Source organism: Dendrobates tinctorius, unplaced genomic scaffold, assembly GCF_039654945.1.
Source record: "Dendrobates tinctorius isolate UK_male_01 unplaced genomic scaffold, ASM3965494v1 ptg000113l, whole genome shotgun sequence".
NCBI lineage: Eukaryota > Metazoa > Chordata > Amphibia > Anura > Dendrobatidae > Dendrobates > Dendrobates tinctorius.
In genome coordinates this window covers 2,176,577-2,193,389 of record NW_027361781.1, presented here as the reverse complement: position 1 = coordinate 2,193,389, position 16,813 = coordinate 2,176,577, and the positions used below count along the sequence as shown (strand labels likewise).

The window sequence follows — 16,813 nt, the reverse complement described above, 5'->3', positions numbered from 1 at the left end:
TACCGGAATATAATGCAGAACAAAAGTTAGATGTGCAAAGACAGAGAATAGACAGATGTGGGGTAAACCAGTATCTGTGAGATGTATATTTAGTGCTTTGCCTGTGTGGTTTACTGTACATGTATAAACCTAATAAAATGACTTGTTGTTCCACCTATTTTTTTGATAACCAGCAAAGGTAAAGCAGACAGCTGAGAACTGATATAAGACTAGGAAGGTCCAAGGTTATTGGGCCCTTCCCAGCCTAAAAATGCCAGCGCACAGCCACCCCAGAATTGGAGCCTCACATTAGATTTCTCCTTCGCTCTTCCTGATTTACTCCGGTGCGTTTGCAATCAAGGTAACGGCAGTTGGGGTTGATGTCAGCTATGGAGTGTCCAAGAACACAGCTGACATCAAGCCCTGAAGTTATCAGAACCCAGTAATCAAAAATAAATCATACATATAAAAAAAACTTTACGTACACGCCCCCATGTTATACCTAGTTCACCATTGTATAAAAAAAATTAAAATCCCACGCGGGTTCAACGTAGTCCAGAAATGGAAACCTGAGAAACATTAATAAAATGAATAAAAGCAAGACGCTGTCCCTTGTGCACCAATTTATTATAAAAAAAGAAAAAAAAAAGTTCCCACGATGTTCCCCAAATCCGACTGACACTTTTCTCCGAAAGACCCAGCGCCTGTGAATAACAGTAACATTGTGACAGTCATGATTACTAATAGAGCCATGTAAGTGAAATTTTAGTAAATGACTACATTCCTTGTGAAAAAATGTCTGGAGCGTGGTCTCTGTACTGTGCCGGTCTTCTGATATTCCTAGAAAGCATTTATAATAGACAATCAGGTGTTCCCATTCCCCCTGCCAAAGGTGGTTTGTACCTACATAATGTCCAATCAATGTTGAGTGCCAGATTGTGTAATGGTGTTTGTCAAATTGTAACGCCCACTTGTCAATTTATTCATTTCCAAAAAGTATAGCGGAGGGTTGAGCTCTAAGAAAGATACTCCATGAAAACTTATTTTGTGAGGTATATAATCAATTAGTAAAACGGGAGAGGTGACATTATTCAAGAGAAAAGTGTCGCCCCCTATGTGATACAGGTTCTGTCTGGTATTGCGTTACAGCAAGTGGACCTGAGCTACAATAACACATACAACCTGTAGACAGGGTGGGGCTGTTTTTAGAGAGATGATGGCCTTGATTTCTAATCTTACACAAATCCTTTAGACACTGGTGTGTGTGACCTTGGTGTCCATAGTATGCCTGTGCGGTACTACAGTGTGGGCACCACTATGGATTGTTACTTATTTGGTCATGTTAAAGAATTGGTGGGAAGGGGATATGTGCTACCCTAAGGGTATGTGCACACGCTGCAGATTCTGCTGCGGATCCGGCCCTGCGGTTCCGCAGCAGAATCTGCTGCGTTGTACAGTACCATTATAACCAATGGAAACCGCAGTCCACATGGTGTGGAATTTTCCACTGTTTCCAATCCGCAGAAAGAATAGACATGTCATTCTTTTCTGTGGATTCCGCTGCAGTTTGCCATCTCCTCCATTGTAGAGGTGATAAACCGCAGGGCAAATCCGCAGATAAACCGCAGGTCTTCTTATCTGCAGATTTACCTGCGGATTTTGCAAAATCAGCGTGGAAAAATCGGCAGACCAATCCGCAGCGTGTGCACGTAGCCTGAGCGTCACCCTGAATTATTTATCCTTTAGTTATGGATTACTAGTGGCGTCTATTCCCTCCTACAGTGATTTTCTACAGATGAGTAACTTCGTCCTGGCGCTGACCAGTCTCCTATGTATGTTAATGGCGTGTCTACTATTCCAGTGTGTAAATGACCTGTGTGTGCTTCAATCACCACAGCCCAGAGCTCTTACCTCTCTGTACAGAGCACATACAGACTGACTGGGTTATATCCTGAGCACGCGGTGGACAAAAAAAATCTACATGGAATTTGCCACATTATTTATATTCCAGAACCAATATACCAAAAAGGAACCCAAATCATAAATCTATATGGGGCAGCATGGTGGCTCAGTGGTTAGCACTGTATGGTGGCTCAGTGGTTAGCACTGCAACCTTGCAGCTCTGGGTTCAAATCCAACAAGTACAACATCTTCAAGGAGTTTGTGTGGGTTTCCTCTGGGTTCTCCGGTTTCCTCCCACATTCCAAATACATACTGTTAGAGAATCTAGATTATTATTATTTATTTATATAGCACCATTAATTCCATGGTGCTGTACATGAGAAGGGGTTACACAAAAGTTATAGATATCGTTTACAGTAAACAAATTTACAATGACAGACTGGTACAGAGGGGAGAGGACCCTGTCCTTGCGGACTTGCATTCTATGGGATAATGGGGAAGAGACAGAAGCTCGGGTGGTGGTGAGGCGGCAGAATGGTTATTGCAGGCTGTAAGCATTCCTGAAGAGATGGGTTTTCAGGTCCTGTCTGAAGGATCTGAGGGTGATGGATAATCGGACGTGTTGAGTCACAGAATTTCAGTTAGAACAGAGGAAGAGGAGTACATGGGATTCCGGAGTGCAGTGGGTAATCTGGATTAAGAGCAAGCTCAGACGTACCTGTGGATCAGGACATGACAGCGTGAAGGAGAATATACCATGGGTTACCATTCTAGTATATTTCTGATGTTATACTTTAACCCCTTCACCCCCAAGGATGGTTTGCACGTTCATGACCGGGCCAATTTTTACAATTCTGACCACTGTACCTTTATGAGGTCATAACTCTGGAACGCTTCCATGGATCCCGGTGATTCTGACATTGTTTTCTTATGACATATTGTACTTCATGTTAGTGGTAAAATTTCATTCAAATAACTTGCGTTTATTTGTGAGAAAAATGGAAATTTGGCAAATTTTGAAAATTTCGCAATTTTCCAACTTTGAATTTTTATGCCCTTAAATCACAGAGATACGGCACACAAAAAACTTGATAACTAACATTTCCCACATGTTTACTTTACATCAGCACAATTTTGGAACCAAAATTTTTTTTCGTTAGGAAGTTATAAGGGTTAAAAGTTGACCAGCGATTTCTCATTTTTACAACACCATTTTATTTTTAGGACCACATCACATTTGAAACCACTTTGAGGGGTCTATATGATAGAAAATACCCAAAAGTGACACCATTCTAAAAACTGCACCCCTTAAGGTGCTCAAAACCACATTCAAGAAGTTTATTAACCATTTAGGTGCGTCACAGGAATTTTTTTGAATATTTAAAAAAAAAAAATGAACTAACTTTTTTCACAAAAAAAATACTTCAGGTACAATTTTTTTTATTTTACCAAGGGTAACAGGAGAAATTGGACTGCAAAAGTTATTGTGCAATTTGTCCTGAGTACGCTGATATGTGATATGCAGGGAGGAACGACTGTTTCGGCGCATGGCAGAGCTCAGAATGGAAGGAGCGCTGTTTGACTTTTTCAATGCAAAATTGTCTGGAATTCAGATCGGACGCCATGTCACATTTGGAGAGGTCCTGATGTACCTAAACAGTGGAAACCCCCTACAAGTGACCCCATTTTGGAAACTAGACCCCCCCAAGGAACTTATCTAGATGTGTGGTGAGAACTTTGAACCCCCAAGGGCTTCAGAGAAGTTTATAACATAAAGCCGTACAATTAAAAAATCATATTTTTTCCAAAAAAATGATCTTTTCACCCTCAATTCTTATTTTTCCAAGGGTAACCGGACCCTAAAAGTTATTGTGCAATTTGTCCTGAGTACGCTGATACCCCACATGTGGGGGTAAACCACTATTTGGGCGCATGGCAGAGCTCGGAAGGGAAGCAGCGCCATTTGATGTTTTTGGCTGGAATTGAGATCGGACACCATGTCGCGATTGGGAAAACCCCTGATGTACCAAAACAGTGGAAACCCCCCTCAAATGACACCATTTTGTAAACTAGACCCCCCAAGGAACTTATCTAGATGTGTGGTGAGCACTTTGAACCCCCCAGTGCTTCACAGAAGTTTATAACGCCCGGGCGTGAAAATAAAAAATTCGTATTTTTTCCACAAACATGATCAATTAGTCCCCAATTTTTTTTATTTTCCCAAAGGTAACAGGAGAAATTGGACCCCAAAAGTTGTTGACCAATTTGTCCTGAGTACGCTGACACCCCATATGTGGGAGAAAACTACTGTATGGACACACGTCGGGGCTCGGAAGGGAAGTAGTGACGTTTTGGAATGCAGACTTTGATGGAATGGTCTGCGGGTGTCATGTGCGTTTGGAGAGCCCCTGATGTACCTAAACTATTGAAACTCCCCACAAGTGACCCCATTTTGGACACTAGACCCCCCACGGAACTTATCTAGATGTGTGGTGAGCACTTTGAACCCCCAAGTGCTTCACAGAAGTTTATAACGCTTGGACGTGAAAATAAAAAAATCATTTTTTTCCACAAAAATGATATTTTTGCCCCCAATTTTTTATTTTCCTAAGGGTAACAGGAGAAATTGGACCCCAAAAATTGTTTTGCAATTTGTCCTGAGTAGGCTGTTACCCTACATGTGGGGGTAAAACACTGTTTGGGCGCATGGTAGAGCTTGGAAGGGAAGGAGCACCATTTGACTTTTTCAACTCAGAATTGGATGGAATTGAGATCAGACACCATGTTGCCCAAACAGTGGAAACCCCCAATTCTAACTCCAACCTGAACCCCGACACACCCCTAACCCTAACCCTAATGGAAAAATGGAAATAAATACATTTTTTTTTTTTTTTATTTTATTATTTTTCCCTAACTAAGGGGGTGCTAACGGGGGGTTTGATTTACTATTTATGGCGGTTTTTATGTTTGGCGGCTGTCGCACGCTAAAAGACGCTTTTTATTGTAAAAATAGTTTTTTGCATCACCACATATTGAGAGCTATAATTTTTCCGTATTTTGACCCACCGAGTCATGTGAGGTCTTATTTTTTGTGGGACGAGTTGACGTTTTTATTGGTACCGTTTTCGGGCATGTGACATTTTTTGATCGCTTTTTATTCTGATTTTTTGGGACGCAGAATGAACAAAAACCAGTGTTTCATGAATTTCTTTTGGGGGGTGCGTTTACACCGTTCCGCGTGAGGTAAAATTGATAAAGCGGTTTTATTCTTCGGGTCAGAATGGTTACAGCGATATCTCATTTAGGTCGTTTTTTTATGTTTTGTCGGTTTTATGCAATGAAAACTATTTTATATAAAAAATAATAATTTTTGCATCGCTTTATTCTGCGAGCTATAACTTTTTTATTTTTTCGCTGATGCTGTATGGCGGCTCGTTTTTTGCGGGACAAGATGACGTTTTCAGCGGTACCATGGATATTTATATGCGTCTTTTTGATCGCGCGTTATTACACTTTTTGTTTGGCGGTATGATAATAAATCATTATTTTTTGCTTCGTTTTTTATTTTTTAAGGGGTTCACTAAAGGGGTTAACTAATGGGACAGTTTTATAGGGCGGGTCGTTACGGATGCGGCGATACCTAATATGTGTACTTTTATTATTTTGGGGTTTTTTATTTCCAAAAAATGGATTTATTTGGGGGAATTTTTTTTTTTATTTTCTTTTTTAAATTATTTTAACACTTTTTTTTATTTTTTTATTTAACTTTATTAAATAGTCCCAGGTGGGACATCACTGTCCTGTGACAGATCGCTGATCTGTCACATCACAGATCACTGTGACAGATCAGCGATCTGTCACAGGCACTACTGCAGACTTCCTCATGCCTGCGCTCTGCGGGCAGTGAGGAAGCCAGCTCCCAGCAGGCCCCCCGAAGGCCCCCGTCGCCATCTTGGATCCGGGGGCCTGCAGGAAAGGAGCCCCCCGCAGCAGCGCTGCACGTTGCGCTGCCGTGGGGGGCTCAGGGAGGCACGGAGGGAGCCCCCTCCTTGCCGATGCTTCCCTTTAACCCCTGGTACACCGCGATCATGTTTGATCGCTGTGTGCAAGGGGTTAACGTGTCGGCCCCTGACTTTGTGCCGGGTGTCAGCTGTGATAATCAGCTGACACCCGGCCGCAATCAGCGGCGCTCACCATGTGGGCGCCGCTGATCGCGGTAGACGTACTATCCCGTCCATGGGCATAGGGGCCCGGGGCCCATGGACGGGATAGTACGTCGGATGTCAGGAAGGGGTTAAAGATGTCACACTTCAAATGATGTCACATCTGACCAGCTCCATTCAACTTATACCATTCAAGATTGTGAACCCCAATGGGGACAGTGATGATGTCCGTATAGTGCTGTGTAATTAATGGTGCTACATAATTGCTTTGTATATAATTATTGAAAAACAAAATATGTATTTTTCACCTTTTAATATTGGAGTAAATTTTATATGGATTTATGACTATGCGCCATCCAGAAAAGCTGCGTAAGTGACTCTAATCCTCGTGTGGCTTGGCTCCGTCTGCCTTGGTTTTCAGCTGGAAATCCCATTGTAAATTGCACAAGAGGAACAAGGTTGGTCATACCTGAAGCTTTACCTACAGTGGGCTTTAAATAGTTTTTGGCCCAAACAAAATCCATTTTAATTAACTGATCCTAGATTAACAGGCAGGTTCCACATTGTGATGAGATCTTATAAACATGCCGCTGCTGTGTACTGTGTAATGGCTGTGTCTGACCGTACAGGAACATGGTCTGATCATACCACAGCTCCTGGGCAGGGGAGAAAGCAAAAGAGTATACAGACAGCAAAAGCTTTACCTAACAGAAAGAATCAGCTGTGATCCCATACTGTAAGTCTGTATACTTTGTTTCCTCCCCTGCCAAGAGATGTGGTATGTTCAGACCATGTTCTTCCATCATCCAAGAGGTAACGTCTCTCCTCATGGAGAGTGACATGCCAGTGTAAGGAGGCTTATAAGCCATGGAATGGTTCTCTGGGAAATTAAATATGCAACTACCTCTTCAAAGCGTAAGAGGACCAGAACTCTTAACGCCACATATTGGAAGAAGCAATCCTGAGCCCAAACCAGACCTCTGACTGACATCTAAGGGGTAATGGCACTGATGTTGGTGATGTCTGGGCTCACAATATCTGCTCTAGTTCATCCCAAAGGTGTTGGATGGGGTGAGGTCCGGGCTCTGTGCAGCCGCTCATGTTCTTCCTCCATATCTGTATGGACCTGGTGCACTGGGCACAGTCATGGGGAACAGAAAAGGGCGAACCCCCCCAAACCGGAAGCTACAATTGTCCACAATGTCTTGAGCGTAAAGCATTAAGGTTTCCCTTCACTGGAGCTAAGAGCCCGAGGCCACCCCCTGGTAACGGCTCATAGTGTTATCATCCTCCACCATCTGTGCAGCGGGCACAATGGGATCAGGGGGTAACGTTCTCCTGGAATCACCAAACCCAAGCTCTTCCGTTAGATGACCGATAGAGAAGTGCGATGCATCACTGCACAAAACATAATAATTTTATTTCTATAGCGCCAACATATTCTGCAGCACTTTACATTTTAGAAGGGCCTTGTACAGACAATAAAAGACATTACAGCATAATAATAACCACAAAAATCAACAGATACCAAGCAAGCTTACAATCCAGGTCTCCTCCAGAGTCCAGTGGTGGTGGCTTTACACCACTCCATCCAACACTCAGCATTGTGCTTGGTGATGTAATCTCTTCCTCAATCCTCCCCATCCATCTCACCACCTCCTCAGAGCTGCTCCTCAGCATACAATCCTCTGCTTCCAAACACAGACAGCCCTCTCCTGCTCCCACCCGCTAACACTTTCTCTGCTCCTCCTCACTGCTGGTGATATTGCTCCAAATCCTGGTCCTCTTCACCACATCCCCACAGTCATTTCTACCTCCCATCCATGCTCTATCACACTTTCCGTAACCTCTCTAACTTTATACCCATTCACCCGGCCCCCACTTCCCCAGTCCCACCAACAGGAGCTCTATGCAACGCTCAATCTGTCTGCAACAAACTTTCCTACATCCATGATCTTTTCATTACTAACTTTCCATTCTCGCCATCAACAAAATCTGGCTCACCCCCTCTGACACAGCCTCTCCTGCTGCACTTTCATATGATGGATTCCAGCTTTCCCACACCCCCCGCCCCAGCAGCAAGCATGGCGGAGGTGTTGGTTTTCTCCTGACAGATAACTGCTCCTTCACCAAAATCCCAATGCCACCCTCTGTTTCCCTCCCTTCCTTTGAGGTACATTCTGTGCGCATCTACTCCCCCACCAACTAGCTGTCATTTACCGTCCCCCAGGGCCAGCCACCACCTGGCTACTTCATTTCCTCTTCGCTGACATCCCCACTATCATCTTAGGCGACTTCAACATCCCCATTGACACTTCCCTCTCAGCTGCCACTAAGCTTCTATCTCACTTCCTCCTTCGGCCTCACTCAATGGTCTTCTGCAGCCACTCACAAAGATGGCCACACACTGGACCTCCTCTTCACCTGCTTCTGCTCTCTAACTCATCGCTCCCTCTTTCTGACCACAACCTACTAACATTCTCTTCCCTCTCTTCTCCAGGTCCACACTCCCCACCCCACAAACTTGCCCACCCTTGCAGATATCTTAAACACCTCGATCTACACTCACTGTCTGAATACCTTCTCCCTCTTACAGACATAAGTTCCCTACACAATGCGGATGCCGCTCTATATAACACCGCAATAGTTGCAGCTTTGGAATCGGTTGCCCCTCTCAAACATACTAAAGCTCGCAAAATCAACAGACATCCCTGGCACACCAGCCTGACCAAAGAACTGAGACGGGCTTCCAAAGTTGCTGAGCGGAGATGGAAAAGATCCCACTACAACGAGGACTTCATCGCATTCAAACAGTCCCTCACTACTTTCAAAACCACGCTCGCCACAGCTAAACAAACTTACTTCTCATCTCATATCCTCCCTGTCTCACAACCCTAAACAGCTATTCAACACCTTCAATTCTCTCCTCTGTCCCCCAGCACCTACTCATTCTCCACTTATCTCAGCTCAAGACTTTGCCTCATTCTTCAAACAGAAGATTGATAACATCAGGGACAGTTTTGGTCGACAACACCCAGAGCCCTTCCTCTTAACCGCCCAGCCCTCATCCTCAAACCAACTTCTCTATCATTAAAGAATATCAACTCTCCACTCTACTCTCAAGATCACATCTCACCACCTGTGCACTTGACCCGATCCCATCCCACTTCATCCCAAACCTCACCACAGTCTTCATCCTAACCCATCTCTTCAAGCTATCACTAACAATTGGTGTTTTCCCCTCAAGCTTCAAACATGCCTCAATCACACCTATTCCCAAAAAGCCCTCTCTTGTCCCATCCCCTGTATCTGGCTATCGCCCTATATCCCTTCTCCCCTGTACCTCAAAACTACTGGAACAACACGTCCATCATGAACTGTCCGCCCACCTCTCTTCCTGCTCCCTCTTCGACCGCTTACAATCTGGTTTCCGGGCGCACCACTCCACTGAAACTGCACTAAGATCACCAATGACCTATTAACTGCCAAGACCAAGCGACACTACTCTGTCCTCCTCCTCCTGGACCTGTCCTCTGCCTTTGACACAGTGGACCATTCCCTATTGCTACAAACTCTCCTATCTCTTGGCATCACAGACTTGGCCCTATCTTGGATCTCATCATATCTAACAGACCGGACATTCAGCGTCTCCCACTCGCACACCACTTCCTCACCTCACCCCCAATCTGTCGGAGTCCCACAAGGTTCAGTCCTAGGACCCCTGCTCTTCTCCATTTACACCTTTGGCCTCTGACAGCTCATAGAATCTCACGGCTTTCAGTGTCACCTCTATGCTGATGACACACAGATCTACATCTCTGGACGAGATATCACCTCCCTACTAACCAGAATCCCTCAATGTCTGATGTTTCATCCTTCTTCTCCGCTAGATTTCTAAAACTTAATATGGACAAAACAGAATTAATCATCTTTCCCACATCTCACTCGACTCACCCAACGGATCTATCCATTAAAGTAAATGGCTGCCCACTCTCCCCAATCTGCTAACATAGAAAAAATTCAAAAAAACTCACACAACAAGATATGGCTTTACCAAAACCCTGTCCGATGACAGATGCACATAAAGCAGGATGCAGCGGGCCTCCACTAATAGAGGCAAGGGGGCAGCTCAGGTGCAAACTACTGATAAAAACAACCACCCCACATCTAACAAACCATGGTGGGGGTTGGCTGCCTAGTAGGATAAATGCACATAGATAAGGCTTGCATAGGACGCCAGTCACACATATGTAAGTGTGATGCAAAGTGTCTGGTTTGCAACCTATTAATGACGCCCATAGTATTTTCAGGCGGGCTGCTACAGCACTATAATATGCAACACTCAGTGGCAGACACCCCATTAGACCAAGCCAACAAAAAGAGGCCCAACTGCATCCCGCAAAAAATGATATAAGTGCACAAAATTAATGCATATGATGAATACATTAAATGAGGTATTGGTTAATATTTTGCCCAAAATAGATAAAGCCTGCAAGCCAACGTCAAGGCTTCTCATGATATTGCAAGTCCCTACTATGGGCGTCATTAATAGGTTGCAAACCAGACACTTTGCATCACACTTACATATGTGTGACTGGCGTCCGATGCAAGCCTTATCAATGTGCATTTATCCTACTAGGCAGCCAACCCCACCATGGTTTGTTAGATGTGGGGTGGTTGTTTTTATCAGTAGTTTGCACCTGAGTTGCCCCTTGCCTCTATTAGTGGAGGCCAGCTGCATCCTGCTATATGTGCATCTGTCATCGGACAGGGTTTTGGTAAAGCCATATCTTGTTGTGTGAGTTTTTTTTTCACTCTCCCCAGTCCCACAAGCTCTCTGCTGCCTCGGGGTGATCCTTGACACTGATTTTCTCTCTCTCTCTCTCTCTCTCTCTCTCTCTCTCTCTCTCTCTCTCTCTCTCTCTCTCTCTCTCTCTCTCTCTCTCATCACATATCCAAGCTCTTCCTACTGACTTCAACTCAAAAATATTTCATGGATCCATACATTCCTCAACCAAGAATCTGCAAAAACCCTAGTCCATGCCCTCATCATCTGCCACCTTGACTACTGCAACCTCCTGCTCTGTGGCCTCCTTTCTAACACTCGCACCTCTCCAATCTATTTTAAACTCTGCTGCCCAACTAATCCACCTGTCCCCCCGCTATTCCCCGGGCTCTCCCCTCTGTCAGTCCCTACACTGGCTCCCCATTACCCAAAGACTCCAGTTCAAAACCCTAACCATGACATACAAAGCCATCCACAACCTGTGTCCTCCATTCATCTCGTCTCCCAGTACTTACCTGCACGCAACCTCCGATCCTCACAAGATCTCCTTCTTTACTCCCCTCTTATCTCCTCTTCCCACAATCGTATACAAGATTTCTCCTGCACACCCCCTCCTACTCTGGAACTCTCTACCACAACATATCACTCTCGCCTACCATGGAAACCTTCAAAAAGAGCCTGAAGACCCACCTCTTCCGACAAGCCTATAACCTGCAGTAACCACCGATCCACCAAACCGCTGCACGACCAGCTCTACCCTCGCCTACTGTATTCTCACCCATCCCTTGTAGATTGTGAGCCCTCGCGGGCAGGGTCCTCTCTCCTCCTGTACCCATCGTGACTTGTACTGTATTGCTTAAGATTACTGTACTTGTTTTTATTATGTACACCCCTCCTCAGATGTAAAGCGCAATGGAATAAATGGCGCTATAATAATAAATAATTGTCAGCAGTGTTACGCTGCCCCCTAGTGCTGATTAATAAGAGTACCATCCTTAAATGGCTTTAGATCTTATGATCATATCAATTATGTAAACCATTTGTTAAACGTCTTTAAAAGGGGTTGTCCTTTTTTAAAAAAAAAGTTTTTTTAAAAAAGTCTGTCTCTGCTCCCAATGTCTGTCTGCAGCATTACCAGTATGTTAAGAGCTGCAAACAATAAGTGAGTTCAGCACATCTTCCAATGTAGTCGGCTTGGAGCCTCTGAGCTCGCTTATTGGCTATCGGATCTGTTAACATGTCAGCGCTCCAGTGGCAGAGACTCTGCACTGGACCTGGGGAGGGTAACTAAAGTCCAATTTGACATGACTTTCTCTGAAATACCCCTAAAACTGTCTATTGATTATCATCAGGCATGTTATGATTCATGTAAATTAAAAACTTAGAATAACTAAAACAAATTCATAATATGCTGTTGTAAAGTTATGAATCTTTGTAAAATACTCCATTACTTATTTTGCTTACTTTCCTCTTCAACATTATATAAAAAAATGATATTTTAACTGCCTAGTTAATGCCCTTTTTAGAAGCTGTTTTGACCTGCTGCTCTAGCAAGAATTCATTCTCTGACACTATACACACCCTGTGCGAGTATAGGGGCAGAGAAGGTTCACACAGGGAAGGGTAAGTGTTCAGAACTAGTGTCTGACTACGGATTCTTGCTGGAGCGGCAGTTCAAAGCGGCTTTTATAAGAGCAGAAAATTGGTAGTTATAGCAATAGCTGAAGAGCCCGGCGCTGCCAGATATACCCCGCCCACTCTCCATAGCCACATTCATTATAATATCCCACATCATCCTTTCAGCCAGAGCCACCGGACTACTACCCCTAATATCCCACATCATCCCGTCAGCCAGAGCTACCGGACTACTACCCCTAATATCCCACATCATCCCGTCAGCCAGAGCCACCGGACTAGTACCCCTAATATCCCACATCATCCCGTCGGCCAGAGCCACCGGACTAGTACCCCTAATATCCCACATCATCCCGTCAGCCAGAGCCACCGGACTACTACCCCTAATATCCCACATCATCCCGTCAGCCAGAGCCACCGGACTACTACCCCTAATATCCCACATCATCCCGTCAGCCAGAGCCACCGGACTACTACCCCTAATATCCCACATCATCCCGTCAGCCAGAGCCACCGGACTACTACCCCTAATATCCCACATCATCCCGTCAGCCAGAGCCACCGGACTACTCCCCCTAATATCCCACATCATCCCGTCAGCCAGAGCCACCGGACTACTCCCCCTAATATCCCACATCATCCCGTCAGCCAGAGCCACCGGACTACTCCCCCTAATATCCCACATCATCCCGTCAGCCAGAGCCACCGGACTACTACCCCTAATATCCCACATTAGCCAGAGCCACCGGACTACTACCCCTAATATCCCAACTACTACCCCTAATATCCCACATCATCCCGTCAGCCAGAGCCACCGGACTACTACCCCTAATATCCCACATCATCCCGTCAGCCAGAGCCACCGGACTACTCCCCCTAATATCCCACATCATCCCGTCAGCCAGAGCCACCGGACTACTCCCCCTAATATCCCACATCATCCCGTCAGCCAGAGCCACCGGACTACTACCCCTAATATCCCACATCAGCCAGAGCCACCGGACTACTACCCCTAATATCCCAACTACTACCCCTAATATCCCACATCATCCCGTCAGCCAGAGCCACCGGACTACTACCCCTAATATCCCACATCATCCCGTCAGCCAGAGCCACCGGACTAGTACCCCTAATATCCCACATCATCCCGTCGGCCAGAGCCACCGGACTACTACCCCTAATATCCCACATCATCCCGTCAGCCAGAGCCACCGGACTACTACCCCTAATATCCCACATCATCCCGTCAGCCAGAGCCACCGGACTACTACCCCTAATATCCCACATCATCCCGTCAGCCAGAGCCACCGGACTACTCCCCCTAATATCCCACATCATCCCGTCAGCCAGAGCCACCGGACTACTCCCCCTAATATCCCACATCATCCCGTCAGCCAGAGCCACCGGACTACTCCCCCTAATATCCCACATCATCCCGTCAGCCAGAGCCACCGGACTACTACCCCTAATATCCCACATCAGCCAGAGCCACCGGACTACTACCCCTAATATCCCAACTACTACCCCTAATATCCCACATCATCCCGTCAGCCAGAGCCACCGGACTACTACCCCTAATATCCCACATCATCCCGTCAGCCAGAGCCACCGGACTACTACCCTTAATCCCCAAGGGTGGTTTGCACGTTAATGACCAGGCCAATTTTTACAATTCTGACCACTGTCCCTTTATGAGGTAATAACTCTGGAATGCTTCCATGGATCCTGGTGATTCTGACACTGTTTTCTCGTGACATATTGTACTTCATGTTAGTGGTAAAATTTCATTCAAATAACTTGCGTTTGTGAAAAAAACGGAAATTTGGCGAAAATTTTGAAAATTTCGCAATTTTCCAACTTTGAATTTTTATGCCCTTAAATCACAGAGATATAGCACACAAAAAACTGAATAAGTAACATTTCCCACATGTTTACTTTACATCAGCACAATTTTGAAACCAAAATTTTTTTTTGTTAGGAAGTTATAAGGGTTAAAAGTTGACCAGCGATTTCTCATTTTTGCAACACCATTTTATTTTTACGGACCACATCACATTTGAAGCCACTTTGAGGGGTCTATATGATAGAAAATACCCAAAAGTGACACCATTCTAAAAACTGCACCCCTTAAGGTGCTCAAAACCACATTCAAGAAGTTTATTAACCCTTTAGGTGCGTCACAGGAATTTTTTGAATATTTAAAAAAAAAATGAACATTTCACTTTTTTTTTTCACTAAAAAAATACTTCAGGTTCAATTTTTTTTAATTTACCAAGGGTAACAGGAGAAATTGGACTGCAAAAGTTATTGTGCAATTTGTCCTGAGTACGCCGATACCTGATATGTGGGGGGGAACCACTGTTTCGGCGCATGGCAGACCTCAGCAGGGAAAGAGCGCCATTTGACTTTTTCAATGCAAAATTGGCTGGAATTCAGATCGGACGCCATGTCGTGTTTGGAGAGCCCCTGATGTACCTAAACAGTGGAAACCCCCCCCAAGTGACCACATTTTGGAAACTAGACCCCCCAAGGAACTTATCTAGATATGTGGTGAGAACTTTGAACCCACAAGGGCTTCACAGAAGTTTATAACGTACAGCAGTACAATTAAAAAATATTTTTTCCACAAAAATGATCTTTTCACCCTCAATTCTTATTTTTCCAAGGGTAACAGGACCCTAAAAGATATTGTGCAATTTGTCCTGAGTGCGCTGATACCCCACATGTGGGGGTAAACCACTATTTGGGCGCATGGCAGAGCTCGGAAGGGAAGCAGCGCCATTTGACGTTTTTGGCTGGAATTGAGATCGGACACCATGTCGCGTTTGGAAAGCCCCTGATGTACCAAAACAGTAGAAACCGCCCATAAATGACACCATTTAGGAAACTAGACCCCCCAAGGAACTTATCTTGATGTGTGGTGAGCACTTTGAACCTCCCAGTGCTTCACAGAACTTTATAACGCCAGTGCATGAAAATACAAAAATCGTATTTTTTTCCACAAACATGGTGACTAAAAGATCAATTTTTTTCATTTTCCCAAGGGTACAAGGAGAAATTGGACCCCAAAAGTTGTTGTCCAATTTGTCCTGAGTACGCTGATACCTCATATGTGGGAGAAAACTACTGTATGGGCACACGTCGGGGATCGGAAGGGAAGTAGTGACGTTTTGGAATGCAGACTTTGATGGATTGGTCTGCGGGTGTCATGTGCGTTTGGAGAGCCCCTGATGTACCTAAACTATTGAAACTCCCCACAAGTGACCCCATTTTGGAAACTAGACCCCCAACCTAACTTATCTAGATGTGTGGTGAGCACTTTGAACCCCCAAGTGCTTCACAGAAGTTTATAACGCCTGGGCGTGAAAATAAAAAAATCATTTTTTTCCACAAAAATGATATTTTTGCCCCCAATTTTTTATTTTCCTAAGGGTAACAGGAGAAATTGGACCCCAAAAGTTGTTTTGCAATTTGTCCTGAGTATGCTGATACCCTATATGTGGGGGTAAAACACTGTTTGGGCGCATGGCAGAGCTTGGAAGGGAAGGAGCACCATTTGACTTTTTCAACGCAGAATTGGTTGGAATTGAGATCAGACACCATGTTGCATTTGGAGAGCACCTGATGTGCCCAAACAGTGGAAACCCCCCAATTATAACTCCAACCCTAACCCCAACACACCCCTAACCCTAATCTGAACCCTAGCCCTAACCCTAACGGGAAAATGGAAATAAATACTTTTTTTTAATTTTATTATTTTTCTCTAACTAAGGGGGTGATAACGGGGGGTTTGATTTACTATTTATGGCGGTTTTTATGTTTGGCGGCTGTCGCATGCTAAAAGACGCTTTTTATTGTAAAAATAGTTTTTGCATCACCACATATTGAGAGCTATAATTTTTCCGTATTTTGACCCACCGAGTCATGTGAGGTCTTATTTTTGCGGGACGAGTTGACGTTTTTATTGGTACCATTTTCGGGCACGTGACATTTTTTGATCGCTTTTTATTCCGATTTTTGGGACGCAGAGTGAACAAAAACCAGCGTTTCATGAATTTCTTTTGGGGGGGTGCGTTTACACCGTTCCGCGTGCGGTAAAATTGATAAAGCGCTTTTATTCTTTTCGGCGGTACGGTTACAGCGATAGCTCATTTAGGTCTCTTTTTATGTTTTGTCGGTTTTTTGCAATGAAAACAATTTTATATAAAAAATTATTTTTGCATCGCTTTATTCTGCGAGCTATAACTTTTTTATTTTTTTGCGGATGATGCTGTATGGCGGCTCGTTTTTTGCGGGACAAGATGACGTTTTCAGCGGTACCATGGATATTTATATGTGTCTTTTTGAT

At 44.6% G+C, this 16,813-nt stretch overlaps 1 long non-coding RNA gene across 1 annotated transcript; it reads right to left on the bottom strand.

The window, feature by feature from the left end:
• Positions 1 to 2,206: 2,206 nt before the first annotated feature.
• On the bottom strand, positions 2,207 to 11,648 carry LOC141100994 (uncharacterized). The gene is made up of 2 exons (XR_012234838.1): positions 11,346 to 11,648; positions 2,207 to 7,442 (listed from the first exon to the last, which is right to left on the bottom strand). It is a non-coding gene; the product is annotated as an uncharacterized lncRNA (long non-coding RNA).
• Positions 11,649 to 16,813: the final 5,165 nt, after the last annotated feature.